General features: G+C 46.7%; 1 long non-coding RNA gene across 1 annotated transcript; it reads left to right on the top strand.

Moving 5' to 3' along the window:
* The first annotated feature begins 397 nt into the window (after window positions 1-397).
* On the top strand, window positions 398-20,936 carry LOC120686165. Its single transcript, XR_005680020.1, has 3 exons — window positions 398-1,047; window positions 1,133-1,829; window positions 20,666-20,936. It is a non-coding gene; the product is annotated as an uncharacterized LOC120686165 (long non-coding RNA).
* Window positions 20,937-21,728: the final 792 nt, after the last annotated feature.

Here is a 21,728-nt window from a genome sequence, read left to right as displayed (position 1 = left end):
TAGACTAGTATGGACACTGGCGGTCAATTCCCCCCTCCCCTTCCTCTCCGGGCGCCGGCGCCGGAGAAGGAGGGGAGGGAGCGGAATCGGCCCCGGACGCGGATTCGCCCCCCTTTCGCCGCTCGCTCCTGTAGCGCCTAGAAGAGACGGGAAAGGGAACTCGGCACTTATCAAGAAATGAAGTCTAGCTTGAAGAAGTTACCTAGACAAAGCACTACTTCTGGTATATTACATTTTTACATTAAAAAAGAACTATGGAGTTCTAGTTGTTTCTTTACATTTTTATTTATACTTTCATCTTGTCCATGTGCAGGAGGTGCCGATAGCGATGAGGAAATGGAAGATGTGACCGAATGAATGCCCCAAATCTTGGCTACTTGAGTAGGTATTGTATCAAACTATCAAACTTTTAATTTCAAGTTTTTTTCTCGATCTGGACCTCTTACTATAGCTGTTACTTTATATGTGATGCGCATGTGTTAGTTTTGGATGTTGAATTTTGGCCCTAGTCTTGAGAAAAAGCTGGGTCCGCCACTGCCCCTCGCGGCTCACGCTCACCTTCTGTCATCACCAGACACCAGGGTCCTCGACCTCGAGCTGACGCTACGTCTGAGCCTCATGGCCGTCCTCCTCCACCATGTACTGAACTCGATCACGGCGAGCTCCTGACGCTGTATCCACTTCTCCGTCGAGCCCACCCTGCTTCCTCTTCTTCCACAGCACCTGATGTGAGAGAGGAAGAGGCCTCTCGATGCGGAAGGAAGGAGGGCGCCAGGGAGTGGAGCGCAGTGCGCCGGGATCCATCGAGGGCAGGCCGCGAGCTCCACTGCAGCAGCACCGGAGCTGACCACTGCCTTCCGTGTCCTTCGGCGCTCAAAGAAGATCCGGCTACAGCTGCGCTCGCTTCAAACTCCACCCCCCCCCCCCCCCCCCCCCCCCGGGGACAGGCCCCGCTCGTGGTTGTATCACTACAGATGGTGTCAACTCGCTTCCTCCCTTCTGCTCAGCTCTCAATCTCCTCAGCGTTTGCATCAGCAAAATTAGGAGGTAAGGACTGCCCTTGGTTCTCTTTTTTTCTTTTGTTTGTTATACATTTAACTCTTTCATGCTTCTTTTATTACGTTGAGCTCAGCTCAATACTGGATCCGCCGCACTGACCAACAAATGGTGTATTCCAAGGCTCAGCCATCCCATTATACAGGAAAGTTGTGTCATGTTCTTCCACTACTAATCCTTCACGGATGTTATGTTTGTGAACTGTGAAAATTATATGCTCACTCTCTACCCTTTCTTAAAAAGTTAATTGGTAAGATTGCTGCACACCTGAATTGTCATGTATGTTGAGTTTTTTTCTAATCCGCATACTATCTCCTTAAGGCCTTAAAAATACCTCTACTTTATGTTTATGTTTATGATATAATATAATGTGATACCTAATTCAGCAATTCACAGTATAGTTTCACTTTTAAAGACAATTTCATTTGGCCCATACTGAATTTTGTAGAACAGACACCTTCCAAAGGTTAGTGGTTAACTTTGCTTCATTAGATTTTTTTACTCCCTTTTGTCTTAGGTTTAATTTTTGTTGTATTATATGTGTTTACACCAAATAACTCATGATGTTCCACGCTGATATTTGGTACGTGCATATTATGGTTGTTCTTAAGCCCTCAGCCGCCAATGTATATGTGTTCAAAATTATATATGCATCCAGAAAGCGTGTACCTAACTACTTAAGCCTGTAGAAGCAGGCCATGCAGCTCACTGGTGGAATGGGGCACAGAGCTGGTCAAAAGCCAAGGTGCCATCACTGACTGATATGTCACAGGGTACGATGACAAATCCTTTTGTACAGTACCTTAGTGATGTAATTTTTTGTGTAAATTGGTTTTTTCACATGACAGCCCCCTGCAGAAATGTGGACATAACATGATCAATCTGTCTGTTCATTTGAGCAGGTTTACCAGAACTACAATATTTTTTTATGAAAAATAATATGAAAAGAAAAATCTTTGAGTGGTTAGTTGTTATGACCGGCAACGTCTATGCACGCCGACGTCGTGGCTGAAGCAGTTCCACTAGAACATCAAGTATTTGAAATTGCAGTGTAGTCTTGCAAGTGTGCGTGTCTGTATTTGTAACTAGTACATGTGTGTTTGGTTTGTAACTTCTATCTGGCTATATAGCCTGAACATGTGATTAATGTCAGATCGCTTAGAGATCAGTTTGATCTCAGGCGCCCCCTGCATCTCCCTCTGTTTCCCCTGCATCTTCCCCACGCTCCTCTGCGGTTACGTCCGCACGGTCGCCGGCCGTCAGGATGGCGTCCGCTCCGCGCCGCCGCCGGGATCCTCGTCCCCGGCTTCCGGTGTCCCACTCCTACGCCTTGAGAGGACAACGCCCTGATAATCTGGTATCAGTCATCTCCACGATGTCTGGGACCTTCGCCGCAATTTCCTCTACAGTCGCCGCCGCTTCCGCCGCGATTTCCTCTGCAGCCGCCGCCGCTTCCGTTTCCAACGCTCCACCGCCGATTTCCGCCCCGCCCACCACCAACCATCACCAGCCTCCATTAACCCTGCCGCCTCCACACCCACAACCTTCTACCACTACTGCTCTGACCACCGATGGCTCCTCTGCCCTGCACACGCTAACGACCGCCATCTACGGTCTCCAGCGGCAGATGAGCCAGTTTGCGACTCGTCTGGCCACCGTGGAAGGGCGGCCACCAGTGTTCCCCGGCGAACCGTCAGTCTCCATGCGCGGGATTGTCCACGCCGGTGCGCCCCCACCACTCGGCATGCCGGGCTACGGCGGGATTCCACCCCAGCAGCCATCCCCGTCTGTGGTCGTCCACACTGAACCTCCACACCACTCCGTGCCAATAACCCAGATCCCATTTCCCCACTCTCCTTCACAAATCCCAAATTTCCAGCCACCACCACACGATACCTATGATGAACATGAAGATGGCGTCACCGTTCCACGCTACCACAAACTGTCGTTTCCGACATTTGATGGCAAAGAAGACCCAATTGGCTGGCTCAATCGGTGTGACCACTTCTTCCGGGCTCAGCGAACTCGTGAGGCCGACAAGGTGTGGCTGGCAACATTTCATATGACCGGCGTCGCACAACATTGGTTCTATATGCTAGAACGTGATGCCAGAGACATCAGTTCCATTTCCTGGCCGGTGTTCAAGTATTTGTGCCAGCAGCGCTTTGGACCACCTCTCGGCACCAATCATCTCGCCGAGCTTGCACGTCTGCCATTCCGTGGTTCTGTCTTTGACTACCAAGAGTCGTTCCAAATGCGATTGGCACACGCGGGTCCTCTGTCCGCGGAACAACAGGTTCAGCTTTTCACTGGGGGACTACTGCAGCCGCTCCGCACTGACGTCAAGTTGCAAGCTCCTCAAGATCTGTAGCGCGCCATGGTGTTGGCACGCGCGTTCGAACGCCGCTCGTCTGCACTCTCGCCATCTACCTTCAGCCGCACGTCAAGACTGCCACCTCGCACTACTGCACTTTCCTCTACTCCAACAGCAGTCACGACGCCCACTTCTGCGGCAGGTTCAGTCACCTCTCCAGCCCCACCCTGGCCGCTTCGCCGTCTCACACCATCCGAGATGGCCGAGCGCCGGCAGCAAGGACTTTGCTATAATTGCGATGAACAATACACACGTGGCCACAAGTGCCCCCGGCTGTTCTACCGCGAGGTGACTGACCTTGAAGATGATGACACTGGTGTGCCAGCAGAAGAGACTCACCAGGAAGAGCAGCCCCCGCTCATCTCACTACATGCAATTGCAGGCTTGACAACTAATGACACGATGCGCGTTCGTGTCAAAATTGGAGAACATGAGCTCACAGCATTGCTTGATTCTGGTTCCACTTCCAATTTCATCAACAAGGACGTTGCTCATCAAATTGGCCTTCATTTTCATGACAGCATGGGTGCTAGTGTCATAGTGGCCAATGGTGACCGAGTTAGATGTCATGGCCTAGCTCGTGATGTAGCAACCAGAATTGGCTCTGATTTCTTTTTCGTGGAATGCTACGCAATCCCCCTTGATTGTTTCGACATGGTGCTTGGCATAGCATTCCTCAAGCACTTGGGTACAATTCTTTGGGATTTTGATGAGCTGTGCATGTCCTTTTGGCATCGTGGCCATAAAGTGCTGTGGAGAGGCATTGGATCCCCGCAAAGAGAATTGCCTCCTGTGAATCGGCTTTATTCCCTCAGCGACACAGCACATCCATTACTTGAGCCGCTTCTGGAATCTTTCACAGATGTTTTTGAGCCGCCGACTGGTTTACCACCAGCCCGAGAATGTGATCACTGCATCCATCTTCTTCCAAACACTGCACCAGTGGCCGTCAGACCCTATCGCTACCCACATCTTCAAAAAGATGAATTAGAGTAGCAGTGTAACACAATGCTTGAACAGGGGATCATTCGGCCCAGCAATTCTCCCTTCTCGGCTCCTGTACTATTGGTGAAGAAACAAGATGGCACATGGCGCTTTTGCGTGGATTATAGAGCTCTGAATGAAAAAACAGTCAAGGATAAGTTTCCCATACCCATTGTAGAAGAATTAATTGATGAATTACAAGGAGCCCGCTTCTTTACAAAGTTAGATCTTCGAGCAGGGTACCATCAAGTACGTGTACATCCTGATGATATTGCCAAGACTGCGTTTCACACTCACCATGGCCATTTTGAATTCTTGGTAATGCCCTTTGGTCTAACAAATGCACCAGCCACCTTTCAAAGTCTTATGAACTCAGTTTTGCACCAATTCCTCCGCAAGTGTGTGTTGGTTTTCTTCGATGACATATTAATCTATAGCAGTTCTTGGTCTGAACATTTGATGCACCTGCGGGCTGTGTTCTCTGTCTTACGTGAGCACAAATTACAAGTCGAAAGGTCAAAGTGTTCCTTTGCTACTTCATCTGTCCACTACCTGGGCCATGTAATTTCTGCAGACGGTGTTGCAATGGATGTTGACAAGGTTAAAGCAGTTCAGTCCTGGCCCCAACCCACTTCTGCAAGAGCACTGAGAGGATTTCTAGGCCTTGCTGGATACTATCACCTATAAGCATCTAGGCCCTCTAGGTATGTTTCGGTGATTAATGACAATCATTATTGTGACTAATGAGTTTGTGCAGCTTAATGAAACATTATTGCTCATTTGGTCATATGTTAAAGAGGCCCCTCAATTTCATTATTCAAAAAGGCGATCTCGGTATTCAACTCAAATATATATCAAGACTAAGGATCTTTCTAGTCCTAAGTGTCGTAAGGTTGAGAAGGACACTTAGGTTAGTATAGGTTTTATAGTTTTGTAGAGGTCGCACTATTAAGAGGGGTTAAGGCTGAGTAACTTGAGCATGGACATGGTCAATCAAAAATGGATGCACACTATGGTCACTCAGGTTCTAAAGAAGTTCAAATAAGTGATTTTCAACTTATATCTCAAGGATATTTGGATTTCATTCAAGACTCAAATCAGAAAAGCCAAAATCAGAAAAAGTCTATACACCGGTTTAACCGACGACTTCATTTTTCTATACGTCGGTTAAACGCAGTTATCAGAGTCTGGACAAGTATATACATCAGTTAAACCGACGATATGAAAATTAACGTCGGTGCAATTGTCCAGAACGTTGGTTTTTCAGGGTGTTTCAAGGTTACATTCACTGGTTAAACCGACGATGTTTGAAATTAACGTCGGTGCAATTGTCCAGTGAGTTGGTTTTTCCAGAGATTTCAGAAGTTATACTCACCGGTTAAACCGACGATGGATTTGAGTTAACGTCGGTGCAGTTGTCCAGAGAATTGGTTTTTCAGTTGATCAGTGGACAACTACACTCACCGGTTAAACTGATGATACGTCGGTTAATCTGCCCGAGTTGTAACGGCTAGTTTTCCAAATGGGCAGTTTACATTCATCGGTTAAACCGTCGATGACAATTGGAGGACCGTCGGATTAACCGGCGTTGCGTACTTTTCTGGCAGCTTTTCTCCAGCGGCTCTATTCGTGTGAGCTGCCTATATATACCCCTCCAATGTGTCATTTTGCTCTCTCTTGACACCAGTCAACATTCATACACTCATACTATTGTTGAGAGCCACCTTTTGCTTCATCTTTCGCACACACTTGTTCATTCAATCATTCAAGAAGCAAGACTAAGGACTTGAGTAGAGAGAAGCTTGTGTGCATCCGTTTTTGGTGATCGGTTCTTGATCAAGTGAAGGCCCTAGCTTGTTACTCTTGGTGATTGGCAGCACCTAGGCGATCTTGGTGATTGAGGTGTTTCTTCCGGAGCTTGCCAAGGATTGTGGGAGCCCGAAGAAGTTTGTACGTGGCTTGAGCTCCACCACGCCGGGATGGTGAACGGAGACTCTTAGTAAGCGCCCTCGTCTCGGTGACATGGGAGGTGACAAGACTCTTAGTGAGTGTCACAACGTGGATTAGGGGTGTGTGTCAACACATCGACACCACGGGAAAAAATCCGGTTGTCTCTTGCCCACTCTTTACTTTCAAGCACTTACTTTCATGCAATTATTCATGTGCTTGACCTTAGAGATCATAACTTAGCTCTACCTTGCTTAGTTTCATGTCTTGGTGTATCTTTGATAGCTTGTGTAGTTTGCTTAGTTAGCCGGTTGGTGAATTGAGCCTTACTAGTATTGCATAGGTTAAGGTTGTTTTATTTTGTCTTAGAAATTTGAAAAAGGCCCAATTCACCCCCCTTTTGGTCCATCGATCCTTACAATTGGTATTAGAGCCTCGTTGCTCATTTGGATCATTAGGCTTCACCGCCTAGAGCTATGGCTAAGATGGGTGGTTCGCCACCTCACTTCGAGGGCAAGAACTTTGCTTATTGAAAAGTTTGCATGGCCGCATATCTTGATGCGATTGCCCCCGAAGTGTGGTTAGCGACTAAGACCGGGTTCACCAGAAATCCCACTCCCGAACAATTGAAGTGGAATGCTAAGGCTAGAAATGCAATTTTCGAAGCTATTAGTGAGGAAGTCTTTGCTAGAGTTAATGTCATGGACTTGGCAAGTGATATTTGGAAAGAGCTCATTGAAATTCATGAAGGCTCCACAAAAGTTCGTGAGCAAAAATATCACTTGTTTAGAGCTAAGTATGATTCTTTTAAAATGCTAGCTCATGAAAATTGCAATGATATGTATTCTCGCTTGAATGTCATTGTCAAGGACATTAATGCTCTTGAAGTATCTAAAATTGACAATGGCTCCATCAACCGCAAGATTCTCATGCTCTTTCCGAAGCCCAAATACAACATCATCAATGCTATGCTTCAAAAGGAGAATCTTGATACGATGGAAGTGGGTGAGCTTGTGGGCGAAATTCGCGCTCATGAAATGAGTATCCTTAGTATGTCCGAAGAGCCAACTACAAGCAAAACAATCGCTCTCAAAACCAAGGCCAACAAGCACCGCAAGCTCAAGATGATCAAGCAAGAATAAAGCTCAAGCAATGAAGAAGAAGTTCATCATGAAAGCTCACCCGATGATGAAGAAGATGGAGAACTTGCTCTCATGATGAGAAAGTTCACACGCTTGAGCGACAAGATAAACAATAAGGGTTACAACTTTGACCCCAAAAGAAAAATGTTCCGGCCAAGGGAAGATGCCAAGAACAAAACATGCTACAATTGTGGAGAAAAAGGTCACATCTCTCCCGATTGCCCCAAGCCGGACAAGAGAAAGAAGACCAACAAGAGCAAGCATCGCCATGATTCAAGCGACGATGATGAAGATGAAAAGAAAAACAAGAACAAAAAGCTTGGGAAGAAGAAGAAGCTTCTTGGTGAAAAAACAAGAATGGGTGACCGATGTCTCATCAAGTGAAGATTCAAGTGATGAAGAAGACATTGTCACCATTGCTCTCACCAATGAAGGACCATCGCTACCTCCACCTCCCATGTGCCTCATGGCCAAAGGTAACTCTAAGGTATGTGAGAGTGAAGATGATAGTGATGATGAGCTTGACCCTTATTAGTTTACTAACCTCATTAATGAGTATACATCCGTTATCAAGAGGGAAAAGGGCAAAGTCAAGCTTCCTGAGAGCACTCATACCAAGTTAGAGCTTGCCCACTCTGATTTGCTTGGCAAGTACAATGACTTGCTCAAGAAGCACAATGAGTCACTTATACCTGCTAAGCAAGTTGAAGAGAGCCACAAAAAACTTAAACAAGAGCATAGGGAGTTGGCTCACAAATATCAAGAACTTGAATTTGCATATGAAGCAATTGACCCGAGTCTTGAGAACTTTGTCAATGAAACTATTGAAAAAGTCAATGCTTCTACTTCATGTGATGACCTACTCATTGATGCAAGTGCTACTAATATTGTGCCCGAGCTTGCTCCTTCTAGGGAAAAGGAATTGATGGATCAAGTGGCAAGCCTCAAGAGTAGTGTGGAGAAGCTCTCACGAGGAGAATACATCCACAAGGAAATTCTCTTCAACAATGCTCGTGACTATGACAAGAGAGGTCTTGGTTCATTTCCGAAGCCAAATCAAGGCACTACTCCTTCTCCGGAGATCAAGAATAGCTTCATCAAAGAAGTTGGTTCATATGGCACCACACTAGGGAGTGCACCTTACCATCACGCCCTCTTCCCACTTTACCAAAGAATTACTCATCAATGTTTCAAAATAACCACTTTCTTTTGAGTAAAGTGAAGGGCAAGGTGAAGGCCAAATTCATTGGCAAAATCACTAAGGAGTCAAAGAAGAAGCTCCCCGAGCAAATTTGGGTCCCAAAAGCTCTTGTCACATATGTGCAAGGCCCAAAGCTTGTTTGGGTTCCAAAAACACAAAAGTGAAATTCTCATGTGTGTAGGTGAACTACAAAGCCGGTGGAAAACATTGGGTACTTGATAGCGGTTGCTCTCAACACATGACCGGCAATGATAGCATGTTCACCTCTCTTGAAGACCCCGGCGATCATGAACATGTCACCTATGGTGATAACTCAAGGGGAAAAGTTTTAGGTTTGGGTAGAATAGCAATTTCAAAAGATTTATCTATTTCTAATGTCTTGTTTGTAGAAGCACTTAGTTTTAATCTCATTTCAATTGCTCAATTATGTGATATTGGACTAACGTGTACCTTTGAAAAGAATGGTGTTGTAATAACCCTTGAAGAAGACAAGTCATTGGTATTCACGGGGTTTAGGCATGTCAACATTTACTTGGTGGATTTCTCTTCAAAGCAAACAAGCTCCATGACATGCCTCTTCACCAAGTCGTCTCTTGGGTGGCTTTGGCATAGAAGAATTGCTCATATTGGCATGAGCAACCTCAAGAAAGCCCACAAGAGAGGGATGATCACCGGCTTGAAGGATGTCACCTTTGACAAAAACAAATTATGTAAAGCATGTCAAGCCGGAAAGCAAGTTGCAACACATCATCCCATCAAGACGATGTTGTCTACCTTCAAGCCGCTCGAGCTACTACACATGGATTTTTTTGTCCAACTACATACAAGAGCATTGGTGGTAACCTCTATTGCCTAGTAATAGTTGATGATTTTTCACGTTATACTTGGGTCATGTTTCTAGGCGATAAGGGTGAAACTCTGGAAGTCTTCAAGACATTTGCAAAAAGAGCTCAAAGGGAGTACAACTCCCCAATTGTGAAGATCCGGAGTGACAACAACACCGAGTTCAAAAATATGAAAATTGAAAAATGGTGCGATGAAGAAGGCATCAAGCATGAGTTCTCCGCCACCTACACGCCTCAACAAAATGGAGTGGTGGAAAGAAAGAACAAGACACTAATCACTCTAGCAAGAGCAATGTTGGATGATTATGGCACGTCCGAGAAGTTTTGGGCGGAAGCAATCAATACGGCTTGCCATGCATCCAACCGAGTGTATCCCCACCGACTCCTCAAGAAAACGCCATATGAGCTCATCACCGGGAAGAAACCAAATATATCCTACTTTCGAGTCTTTGATTGCAAATGCTTCATTTATAAGAAGAAAAGGTTCGGTAAGTTTGAGAGTAGATGTGATGAATGATTCTTTCTTGGTTATGCATCAAACTCCAAAGCATATAGAGTATTCAATCAAACCTCCGGGTTAGTTGAAGAAACATGTGATGTGGAGTTTGATGAATCTAATGGCTCCCAAGAGGAGGTTGTTGGCTATGACAATGTAGGTGATGAGGAGATTGATGAAGCTTTGAAGAAGATGTCCATTGGGGATATCAAGCCGGAAGAGGTGCATGAAGGCAATGATCAAGGGGGAGGACCTTCCTCGTCTACACCAAGCACCTCCATGGCACCCCAAGTGGATGAAGATCAAGAAAAAGATGATCCACAATCTCAAGAAAATGTGCCAACGCCAACACCCCAAGTCCAAGAACAAGAAGAGCAAAATGTTCCACCATAAGCACAAGTCACCCATGATCCACCTCAACAAACATCCACGCATGAACCGCTAGTGAAGTATGGTCGCATCTCCAAGGATCATCCAATTGGTCAAATCATTGGTAGCCCTTCCAAGGGAGTAAGAACTCGCTCTAAGCATGCTTCATTTTGCGAACATTACTCGTTTGTTTTTTGTATTGAACCCACTAGCATAGAGGAAGCGCTTGAGGACTCGAATTGGGTGATGGCCATGCAAGAAGAATTGAACAACTTCACCCGCAATGATGTTTGGGTCCTCGAAGCTCCTCCGAAAAATAAGAACATCATCGGCACTAAGTGGGTCTTCCGAAACAAGCAAGATGAACATGGGGTGGTGATACGCAATAAAGCAAGACTTGTGGCAAAAGGGTTCTCTCAAGTCGAAGGTTTAGATTTTGGTGAAACTTTTGCTTCGGTCGCAAGACTTGAAGCTATCCGCATCCTTCTTGCTTACTCTTCACATCATAATATCAAGTTATATCAAATGGATGTGAAAAGTGCATTCTTAAATGGCGTTATTAACGAACTTGTTTATGTTGAGCAACCTCCCGGGTTTGAAGATCCGAGGAATCCTAACCATGTTTATAGGTTGCACAAGGCACTCTATGGGCTTAAACAAGCTCCAAGGGCTTGGTATGAGAGATTTCATGACTTCCTAATCATGCAAGACTTCAAGATCGGGAGGGTGGACACCACATTGTTCACAAAAGACATCAACGGGGATCTTTTCATTTGTCAAATTTATGTTGACGATATTATCTTTGGCTCAACTAATGATTTACTAAGCCATGAGTTTGCTACCATGATGTCTAGGGAATTCGAGATGTCCATGGTCGGCGAATTGACCTTCTTCCTTGGTTTTCAAGTCAAACAATTAAAGGAAGGGACATTCATCCATCAAGAAAAGTATACTAAAGATATCTTGAAGAAATTCAAGATGGATGAATGCAAGCCGATCAAGACACCCATGGCAACCAATGGGCATCTCGACTTAGATGTGGATGGTAAACTGGTTGATCAATCTCTCTATCGTTCTATGATAGGGTCTTTGCTTTACCTTACCGCATCTAGGCCCGATATAATGTTTAGTGTGTGCTTGTGTGCCCGCTTTCAAGCAAACCCAAAGGAATCACACCTCTCGGCTGTGAATAGGATCCTTCGGTATCTCAAGCACACCCCAAGCATAGGCTTGTGGTACCCCAAAGGCGCTAGCTTAGATCTCTTGGGATACTCGGATTCGGATTTTGCCGGAAGCCATGTGGATCGCAAGAGTACCTCCAGGGGTTGCCACTTGCTTGGGTGTTCTCTAGTTTCTTGGTCGAGTAAGAAGCAAAATTTCGTGGCTTTGTCCACCGCGGAAGCGGAATATATAGCGGCCGGTGCATGTTGTGCCTAAATCCTATATATGAAGCAAACCCTTTTGGACTTTGGTGTGAAACTAGATAGGATACCACTCCTTTGTGACAATAAAAGTGCCGTAAAAATTGCCAAAAATCCGGTTCAACACTCTCGCACAAAGCACATTGATATTCGCCATCACTTCTTGCGTGATCACGAAGTTAAAGGAGACATATCTCTTCAAGGTGTGAGATCCGAGGAGCAATTGGCGGATATTTTCATAAAACCATTAGACGATAGTACTTTTATTAGGCTAAGGAATGAGCTTAATGTATTAGATGCGGCAAACGCCATGTAAGTTGCCATGTCATATAGAAAAATGCATACATATAGGACACTTGTCTAACTATGGTAAGATAGTGATGAACATGAGTTTAGCTAGAGGTGGTGGTCCACTTGTTTTCCTCAAGGCTTGTAGAAAGGCTCATCATGAAGAAGCTTCTCGTGGGTTCAAACTTGACAAGTAAAACTTAAATTCTTGTTATGCATTTTCTTGTCATATAGATGTGCACTTTATATTTACTCTTCTTTCGCATGTGGTTTTAGCTTGCACCATCATTGCATGCGTAAGGGTCACAAAGGAGATCACTTGATGAAAATGAGACTTGTTTCATATGCAAGATCTTAATTCATGAAAAGTGAAAAGAGCAAAGTGTTAGGTGCGTTATTGCCTAGTGAGTCATGTCATGATGAGTTTAAAGCTCTCTATCTTCAATATTCCTATGACAAGGCTCATACATTTTATTTGGCGCTTTGTCTCGCCTTACGGCTTTTTCTTGTATTCGAAAAGAAAAACTATTAAGCTAGTGTGCTATCCTAAGTATTTTGAGGGGTAAAGTCGCCTATGCAAGTCCATTAACTTGAGTTTAGTTGAATTTTATAAGTTTATTGGACTTAGCATAGAAGAGTGAGCTGAGTGAAGGTTTTTCGAGTTCACCGGTTAAACCGACGCTTAATGGAACAACACCATCGGTTTAACCGGCATTACTAAGTTTTGTCTCAGCTCAGTCAAAAATAGTCGTTCAACCGGTGTAGGCAAAAGTCAGAGCATCGGATCAACCGGTGAATATAACACTGATCTGACCTAACAATCAACCGGTGATAGAAGCGTTCAACCGGCGAGTTCAAATGCATATCGTCGGATCAACCGGCGTTCAGATGAATTTCTGCTGGAGTCTCGGGTGAACTTAACCGATGCAATCAACCGGCGTTCTAAACCTAAGCATCGGATTAACCGGCGTTAAGAAAAATTGTGGGGGCCACCTGTCATATGTCTCTTGCCCGCGCAAACCGTCCTCAATTTTTTGCCCGGTCATTGCCCGTCTCCGCGCCGCCGCTCGCCTACGCAACCGCCGCCGCTCGCCCACGCAGCCGCCGTCGTCGTTCCACGCCGCCTGCACACCGCCGACCCGAGCCGCCACCACCGCGCGTAATCCACGCCACCACGCACCATCTACGCCGCCCGCGCACCACTCACACACAGTTTGCGCCCGCGCCGCTCCACGCCGCCACCGCCACGCGACGCCGTGCGCCTCAGCGCCGCCCCCACGTGCTCTGAGCTGCCACTGCGGACACCTCATGCCGCCCATGCAGCAGCGCTTGCACGCCATTCACTTCGCGCCGTGGCCAACACCCTCACTCAGTGCGCTCAAAGTGTTCGACGTTTTGCTTGACCGAGATGGGACATGAGAAAAGGAAGGGGAAGGAGGTCGTGGTCGAGAAACCGGTCCGAAAGCGGACTCGTGCAGAGAGGGAGGCCGAGAGGGCCGAGATGGTGGCCAAGGCCGCCGAGGAGCATCAGGCCGTGCTCGTCCGTTCAGTATCAGGGAGCAGCCAGTCAGGGGCAGAGGCAGAGGCCGAGGTATGGGCAGGATCCGAGGTGTCAGGGCCACCAGGGCCACTACACAACAGACAGAGGGCGATTCGTCTGAGGGGGAGCCGACAGCTGCAGATTCAGATGTAGATTCAGAGGCAGCACAGTCAGAGCAGACCCATGGAGAGAGTGCTCAGGGGTCACCGACTTTACGACGTTCTGGCTGCACTCGGCAGACGTCCCCAGGAGCAGGTTCTTCACCAGCGACCGAGCGTCGCACTGGACCGAGGACGCGAGGAGGTCACTAGGCACAGGAGCCTCGCAGGTCCACAGCAGCAGCAGCAGCTCGCAGAGCCGAGGCCCTAGAGGCCGAGCGCACAGTGTTCCGTATGGACACTGTTGTGCGTCTGGAGCCAGATGTGCTGCTCTAGAACTTGACCAAGGCCAATGCGGCAAAGGTCAAGAGGCTCAGGTGGAGTGTAGCAGAGGAAGACTGGTTCCCCGTGACCCGTGACAGCAGGGTCGACCGTAGGTTCTGGACACTTCTTCAGGCCAGCTTCTACGAGACCTACCAGAGGCGAGGGCACAGGATCTTCTCACACAGAGTGCTAGACTGGGTCTCTCTGAGGACAGCCGCAGGGGGAGCAGATGTCAGAGAGCACTTGGCACACTTCAGAGGTCTGCCCAGGCTACTTCAGATGGAGCAGAACAGATATATAGAGGACTGGGTCAGAGTGTTCTATGCCACAGCCTGGATAGCTCCCGAGCGCAGAGCCGTGCACTTCATGTTTGGAGGCCAGGTCTTTGGTTTTTCGAGGGCGACCATTGCAGGGATCCTTGGAGTTGACTTGGTCGATGTCTCCCTGCACGAGAGAGTATACGGAGACGCAGATCCAACGCGCATGGCGATGATTGGCGGGATTGCACCTTCTCACGAGGCGATCTCTCAGTGCTTCCGCTAGCCGTTTCCAGCCTCATATGCCAGAGTCCCCAGCTTGCTGACCCTAGAGGCATACGCAGTTCACATGGCCCTCCGGAGGACTCTGTTTCCGAGGAGTGGCTACCCAGAGGGGTTCACTGGCCTGCAGCAGCTACTGCTCCTACACATCCTCACTCACGAGCCATTTGATACAGTGGATTTTATTCTGGCTGAGATAGAGGATGTGATCACTGACGGGATGGGTGTTGTACGCCAGTTTCGTTATTCTCACTGGATCAGTTACATCTGTTCTATGATTGTGCCAGCTGAGTCACCCATCAGTGCGGTTTACCGTCAGGATGAGGCCCCCAGGTTCCCGGTCTACCATCCCACAGCACCATAGGACAGGAGGAGGGGCAGACAGGCAGACAGAGCTGCTATGGCACGATTGTCACCTGAGGCGCAGGCCCGAGTAGCACAGGAGGACGAGGCACTTCTAGCAGCAGAGGCACAACTTCTAGGAGGAGATGATGAGATACACTGGTCTGAGCTTGAGTCAGACTCCTCCGAGGATGACGAGTACTTTCCTGCAGCACCAGCCAGTCACGACCACGAGGCAGGAGGGTCCAGAGAGCCAGCTCCTTCGTCACCAGCAGCTGCTATTGTCTCAAAGTCCCAGGTGACTCAGCCGTCCGAGCTCGCCTCTCTCCTTCAGCAGCTTATCACTCAGCGGAGAGAGGATCGGATAGCACAGGAGGAGGCCAGGAGAGCCCATGAGGCTCAGCTTTCTGCCATTCAGAGGGAGGCTGCCCGAGAGCATGCTGCAGCCGAGGAGCATTTTGCCGGGCTCATTGATCGAGTTTCACAGAGGACAAACGCTCAGTTCCAGCAGATGCAGCAGGGCATGATGGCGATGTTCGGGATGATCACACAGCTTTACACTCAAACCGGACTCGCCCCGCAGCAGCCAGGACTTCAGAGTGTTGGAGCACCTCAGCTTGCAGTCACTCCAGCTCCAGCCCCTACTGTAGCCCCAGCTACTTCGGCGACACCGGAGACCACATTCTCGATGTCCGCACTCCTTGGGTCTGCCGGTCGTCCGCTCTTCTCGCCACTACCCGCGACTACGCTCTTTCAAGACTCACCGTCAGCGGTTTAGTCAGTCGCCCTCCCCATCGTACCACAGGCACCACTTTCAGGGGGAGGGAGGAGAGAAGACTATAGTTCCGCAGCCGGCAGCTTCAGCAGTCACGACTTCAGATGTTGACACTTCTTCTGCCAACCCGGATACCACTTCCACGGACCCTCTTCTAGGCAATGCCAGCACGAGAGCCTCCACGACAGCTACACCTCCAGTCAGCTCAGACCCTCAGCTCCCGTCCGTCACCGAGGACTCTCTGTTCGACGATGACGACGACGACGACGATGACCCGGACCGCTTCCTCGCCGTGCCGCGACAGCCGGACCCGTAGCTCGCCTTTTTGGTGCTTTGATGCCAAAGGGGGAGAGAGTTAGGGGGAGTTGGAGTCAGGGGGAGGGTAGAGCTAGAGAGAGCTCATAGTTATAGGACTTTGATGTTTTATATCTCATTTGATGTTAGTTCATGGATATGTACATTTGACTCTTGAGTATGCTGTGCTTTGAGACATATCTATGGATTCCGTTTGAGCCGTTGAGCTCCTTGGTTCTCTTTCGAGTTTGCTTGAGTTTCTCCTGTATTATCTTTCTCGCTCTCTCGTTATTATTATGATTGTGTTGTCATCAATCACCAAAAAGGGGGGAGATTGTAAGCATCTAGGCCCTCTAGGTATGTTTCGGTGATTAATGACAACCATTATTGTGACTAATGAGTTTGTGCAGCTTAATGAAACATTATTGCTCATTTGGTCATATGTTAAAGAGGCCCCTCAATTTCATTATTCAAAAAGGCGATCTCGGTATTCAACTCAAATATATATCAAGACTAAGGATCTTTCTAGTCCTAAGTGTCGTAAGGTTGAGAAGGACACTTATGTTAGTATAGGTTTTATAGTTTTGTAGAGGTTGCACTATTAAGAGGGGTTAAGGCTGAGTAACTTGAGCATGGACATGGTCAATCAAAAATGGATGCACACTATGGTCACTCAGGTTCTAAAGAAGTTCAAATAAGTGATTTTCAACTTATATCTCAAGGATATTTGGATTTCATTCAAGACTCAAATCAGTAAAGGCAAAATCAGAAACAGTCTATGCACCGGTTTAACCGACGACTTCATTTTTCTATTCGTCGGTTAAACGCAGTTATCAGAGTCTGGAAAAGTATATACATCGGTTAAACCGACGATATGAAAATTAACGTCGGTGCAGTTGTCTAGAATGTTGGTTTTTCAGGGTGTTTCAAGGTTACATTCACCGGTTAAACCGACAATGTTTGAAATTAACGTCGTTGCAATTGTCCAGTGAGTTGGTTTTTCTAGGGATTTCAGAAGTTATACTCACCGGTTAAACCGACGATGGATTTGAGTTAACGTCGGTGCAGTTGTCCAGAGAATTGGTTTTTCAGTTGATCAGTGAACAACTACACTCACCGGTTAAACCGATGATACGTCGGTTAATCTGCCCGAGTTGTAACGGCTAGTTTTCCAAATGGGCTGTTTACATTCATCGGTTAAACCGTCGATGACAATTGGAGGACCGTCGGATTAACCGGCGTTGCGTACTTTTCTGACAGCTTTTCTCCAACAGCTCTATTCGTGTGAGCTGCCTATATATACCCCTCTAATGGGTCATTTTTCTCTCTCTTGACACCAGGCAACATTCATACACTCATACTATTGTTGAGAGCCACCTTTTGCTTCATCTTTCACACACTTGTTCATTCAATCATTCAAGAAGCAAGACTAAGGACTTGAGTAGAGAGAAGCTTGTGTGCATCCGTTCTTGGTGATCGGTTCTTGCTCAAGTGAAGGCCCTAGCTTGTTACTCTTGGCGATTGGCAGCACCTAGGCGATCTTGGTGATTGAGGTGTTTCTTCCGGAGCTTGCCAAGGATTGTGGGAGCCTGAAGAAGTTTGTATGTGGCTTGAGCTCCACCATGCCGGGATGGTGAACGGAGACTCTTAGTTAGCGCCCTCGTCTCGGTGACATGGGAGGTGACAAGACTCTTAGTGAGTGTCACAACGTAGATTAGGGGTGTGTGCCAACACATCGACACCACGGGAAAAAATCCGGTTGTCTCTTGCCCACTCTTTACTTTCAAGCACTTACTTTCATGCAATTATTCATGTGCTTGACCTTAGAGATCATAACTTAGCTCTACCTTGCTTAGTTTCATATCTTGGTGTATATTTGATAGCTTGTGTAGTTTGCTTAGTTAGCCGATTGGTGAATTGAGCCTTACTAGTATTGCATAGGTTAAGGTTGTTTTATTTTGTCTTAGAAATTTGAAAAAGGCCCAATTCACCCCCCCTCTTGGTCCATCGATCCTTACATCGCCGCTTCATAAAAAATTATGGCATCATAGCTGCTCCTCTCACAATCCTGCTAAAAAAGAATGGATTTATATGGTCTGACACAGCAGCCAACTCATTTCAAAATCTCAAGAATGCATTGTCATCAGCACCTGTTCTCCACTTTCCCAATTTCTCCAAACCATTTGTGGTCGACTGTGATGCATCGGGGTCGGGCTTCGGTGCTGTCCTTCACCAAAATGAAGGGACATTGGCATTTTATAGCAGACCATTTGCAGTTCGCCACCTCAAAATAGCAGCATATTAACGGGAACTAATAGGACTTGTTCAAGCAGTACGCCACTGGAGGCCATATTTGTGGGGACACAAATTCATTATCAGGACAGATCATTATGCACTCAAATTTATGCTAGACCAACGTCTATCAACTGTCCCTCAACATCAGTGGATCAGCAAGCTATTTGGCTTCGATTTCTCTGTCGAATATAGACCGGGGCACCTCAACATAGTGGCTGATGCACTCTCCAGGCAACATGATCAGCAACTATGCGTGCTGTCCAGCCCTTCTTTTCAGTTATTTGAGGAACTTCGCACTGAATTAAATGAGAGCCCACATCTCCAAACTCCCAGAGATAATATTACAGAACTTCGTGGTGATAGTTGGCACTCTGATCAGGGCCTAATTCTCAAAGGATCACGGGTATATGTTCACCCACAGTCAGCTTGCTTACCTACAGTACTAGAACTGGCGCACACAGCAGCTCATGAGGGCATACAAAAGACCTTTCAGCGCCTCAGAAAGGATTTCATTATCGATCGTGACAGGGCAACAGTCCGTGATTTTGTACAATCATGCACAACATGCCAGCGAAACAAGACTGAAGCCCTTCACCCAGCCGATCTATTGCAGCCCCTGGAGGTACCAGATCAAGTATGGGCTGACATTTCTATTGATTTCATTGAGGGCCTACCCAAAGTTAATGGCAAGAGTGTGATCCTGACAGTGGTCGACAGGTTCTCCAAGTTCGCCCATTTTATTGCATTGGGTCACCCATGTACTGCTGCAACAGTTGCACGTGCCTTCTTCACTGACATAGTCCGTTTACATGGTTTCCCTAAATCCATTGTCAGTGACAGAGACCCTGTATTCACAGGACACATTTGGCAAGACCTATTCAAACAAGCTGGCGTCAAATTAAAGATGAGCACAGCCTTCCATCCTTAGACTGATGGACAGTCCGAAGCAGTCAACAAAACAATTGCCATGTACCTAAGATGCATCACTGGTGATCGCCCTCGAGCGTGGCTTGATTGGCTACCATGGGCTGAATATGTTTATAATACAGCATATCACTCAGCGCTACGCACTTCTCCCTTCCATGTTGTTTATGGCCGGCCTCCACCTGAACTAGTTCCATACAAGGCATCTGCAGTCAGAACAACAACAATTGACACACTACTATAGGAAAGGGACACCTTTCTCGCTGATGTCCGTGATCGTCTTCTCCAAGCTCAAGAGCATGCCAAGAAACACTATGATGCTCACCAACGGCCACTGACATTCAGCGTCAATGAGTGGGTATGGTTGCGCATCCTCAATCGGCACACTCGTTCACTGGAGCCAACAGCTCGTGGAAAGCTTGGCCCTCGCTACACGGGACCATTCCAAATCAGTGAACGCATTGGAGACGTTGCCTATCGCCTGCGCCTACCTGCAGCAGCTCGCATCCATGATGTCTTTCATGTTGGAGTCCTAAAGCCATTTCATGGAACACCTCCATCTACTACTCAGCCATTGCCACCTCTCCACCATGGCCGTATGCTACAACAGCCAGAGAAGGTTCTCAAGTCACAGCTGCGCCGAGGCATTTGGCATATCCTCATACAATGGTCAGGCTTTCCAAGCTCAGAAGCAACGTGGGAAGCTATTCCAGACTTCAAGCAATCCTACCCCGACTTCCAGCTCGAGGACGAGCTGTTTCCAGAGGAGGGGAGCGATGTTATGACCGGCAACGTCTATGCACGCCGACGTCGTGGCTGAAGCAGTTCCACTAGAACATCAAGTATTTGAAATTGCAGCGTAGTTTTGCAAGTGTGCGTGTCTGTATCTGTAACTAGTACATGTGTGTTTGGTTTGTAACTTCTATCTGGCTATATAGCCTGAACGTGTGATTAATGTCAGTTACGCTTAGAGATCAGTTTGATCTCAGGCGCCCCCTGCATCTCCCTCTGTTTCCCTTGCATCGTCCCCACGCTCCTCTGCAGTTACGTCCGCACGGTCGCCGGCCGTCAGGACGGCGTCCGCTCCGCGCCGCCGCCGGGATCCTCGTCCCCGGCCTCCGGTGTCCCACTCCTACGCCTTGAGAGGACAACGCCCTGACATTAGTATTTCCAAATAAGCTACTTACGTAACTTAATTTGTTTTGTGACAAAAATTAAAGTTCATCTATGTGGTTTGTCAAACGGCAATAAACAATGCCAAGCAAACAAATACTAAGAATTGCAACCTATGACAACGCTGTACAGAGTGCAGAAAACCATGCATGCTCCTATGATGACCGTGAAATTGACATCCTCTAATATGGAGGTGAATGTATTTAATTTATGAGATGTATTTTCCTTTTTGAGAAAGGATAGTTGCTGACAAAAGTTAGAAGAACATGATGAAGGTGCACCTTCTAGAGCAGCATGGAGCAGACATTAAGTGATACCTTATTCATCAGGACCTTATGCCATATATGTGAGCTATTGCTGTTTTCGGTTTGAACTGAAACCTTTTCTCATATATATGAGTAGATTTTGAAAAGGTGGAAGATGTAATTTAAGTTATGCAGGAACTGTGTATTGAAGTGAGGCTTCTATAGTATTATTATCACAAAGAATGTGGTAATATGTTAAAATCTCTTGATTGCCTACACGACATGCTACATTTTGTGATCGTGCAATGCCAAGAAGTCACTTATGCTTTGCTAATCCTATGACTCTACTTAATCGACACAACTTTTTTTAACCTTCGCCAATCTGAATAAATGGCTATTAAGCCATCTTTATGATTAAACTACTATTCATACCTTCCATGCGATTCAGAAGCTAAGTCTGCCTATTGTTAAGTATTGTATGCTTAAAAGGGGGGCAAAAAAGCTACACTCGGATACAATCGTTAGGCACTACAACTACAGGTCATGCGCATCTTTCCCATCGGCGCAGCGTTAACGCACCTACCATCCTAGTTAATCACACCAGTAGTACATGATATGTGATGTGACACAATAAAATGTAACTGTTGATAAACATGAATGTACCAGCTTTCCTAGACCAAATAGCAATGGCACGTGGTGCTCATCTCTATTCGGTGTTTGGTCATGTCACATTAATTCATTGCAATATGATTCCTTAGTTCCTGTCTTTTCTTATTGTCACGTTTCGTCATTGCATCCCAGATTTTATCTCCTGCCTATATAAGCATGGCATTCCTTTAGTTTCAATCCGCCCCTGCTCCACTTTTACCTTCGTTGAGTGCTTGGTGTACTACCTACTTGAAAATATATTGTCGGATAGCTCATAATACTAAGTTCCATTAGCTTGATGAGGCCCATATTGTACCAACGTATTACAACAATCAATAATTTATAGATACTACTATCAAAATGACTATAGTGAAAAGTCACAGTATATATGTATGTATAGAAAACCAA

The sequence above is a fragment of the Panicum virgatum genome, chromosome 8N (genome assembly GCF_016808335.1).
Source record: "Panicum virgatum strain AP13 chromosome 8N, P.virgatum_v5, whole genome shotgun sequence".
In the NCBI taxonomy this organism is placed as follows: Eukaryota; Viridiplantae; Streptophyta; class Magnoliopsida; order Poales; family Poaceae; genus Panicum; species Panicum virgatum.
The sequence above is the reverse complement of the archived record's forward strand: the minus strand, read 5'-3'. Positions and strand labels throughout refer to the sequence as shown.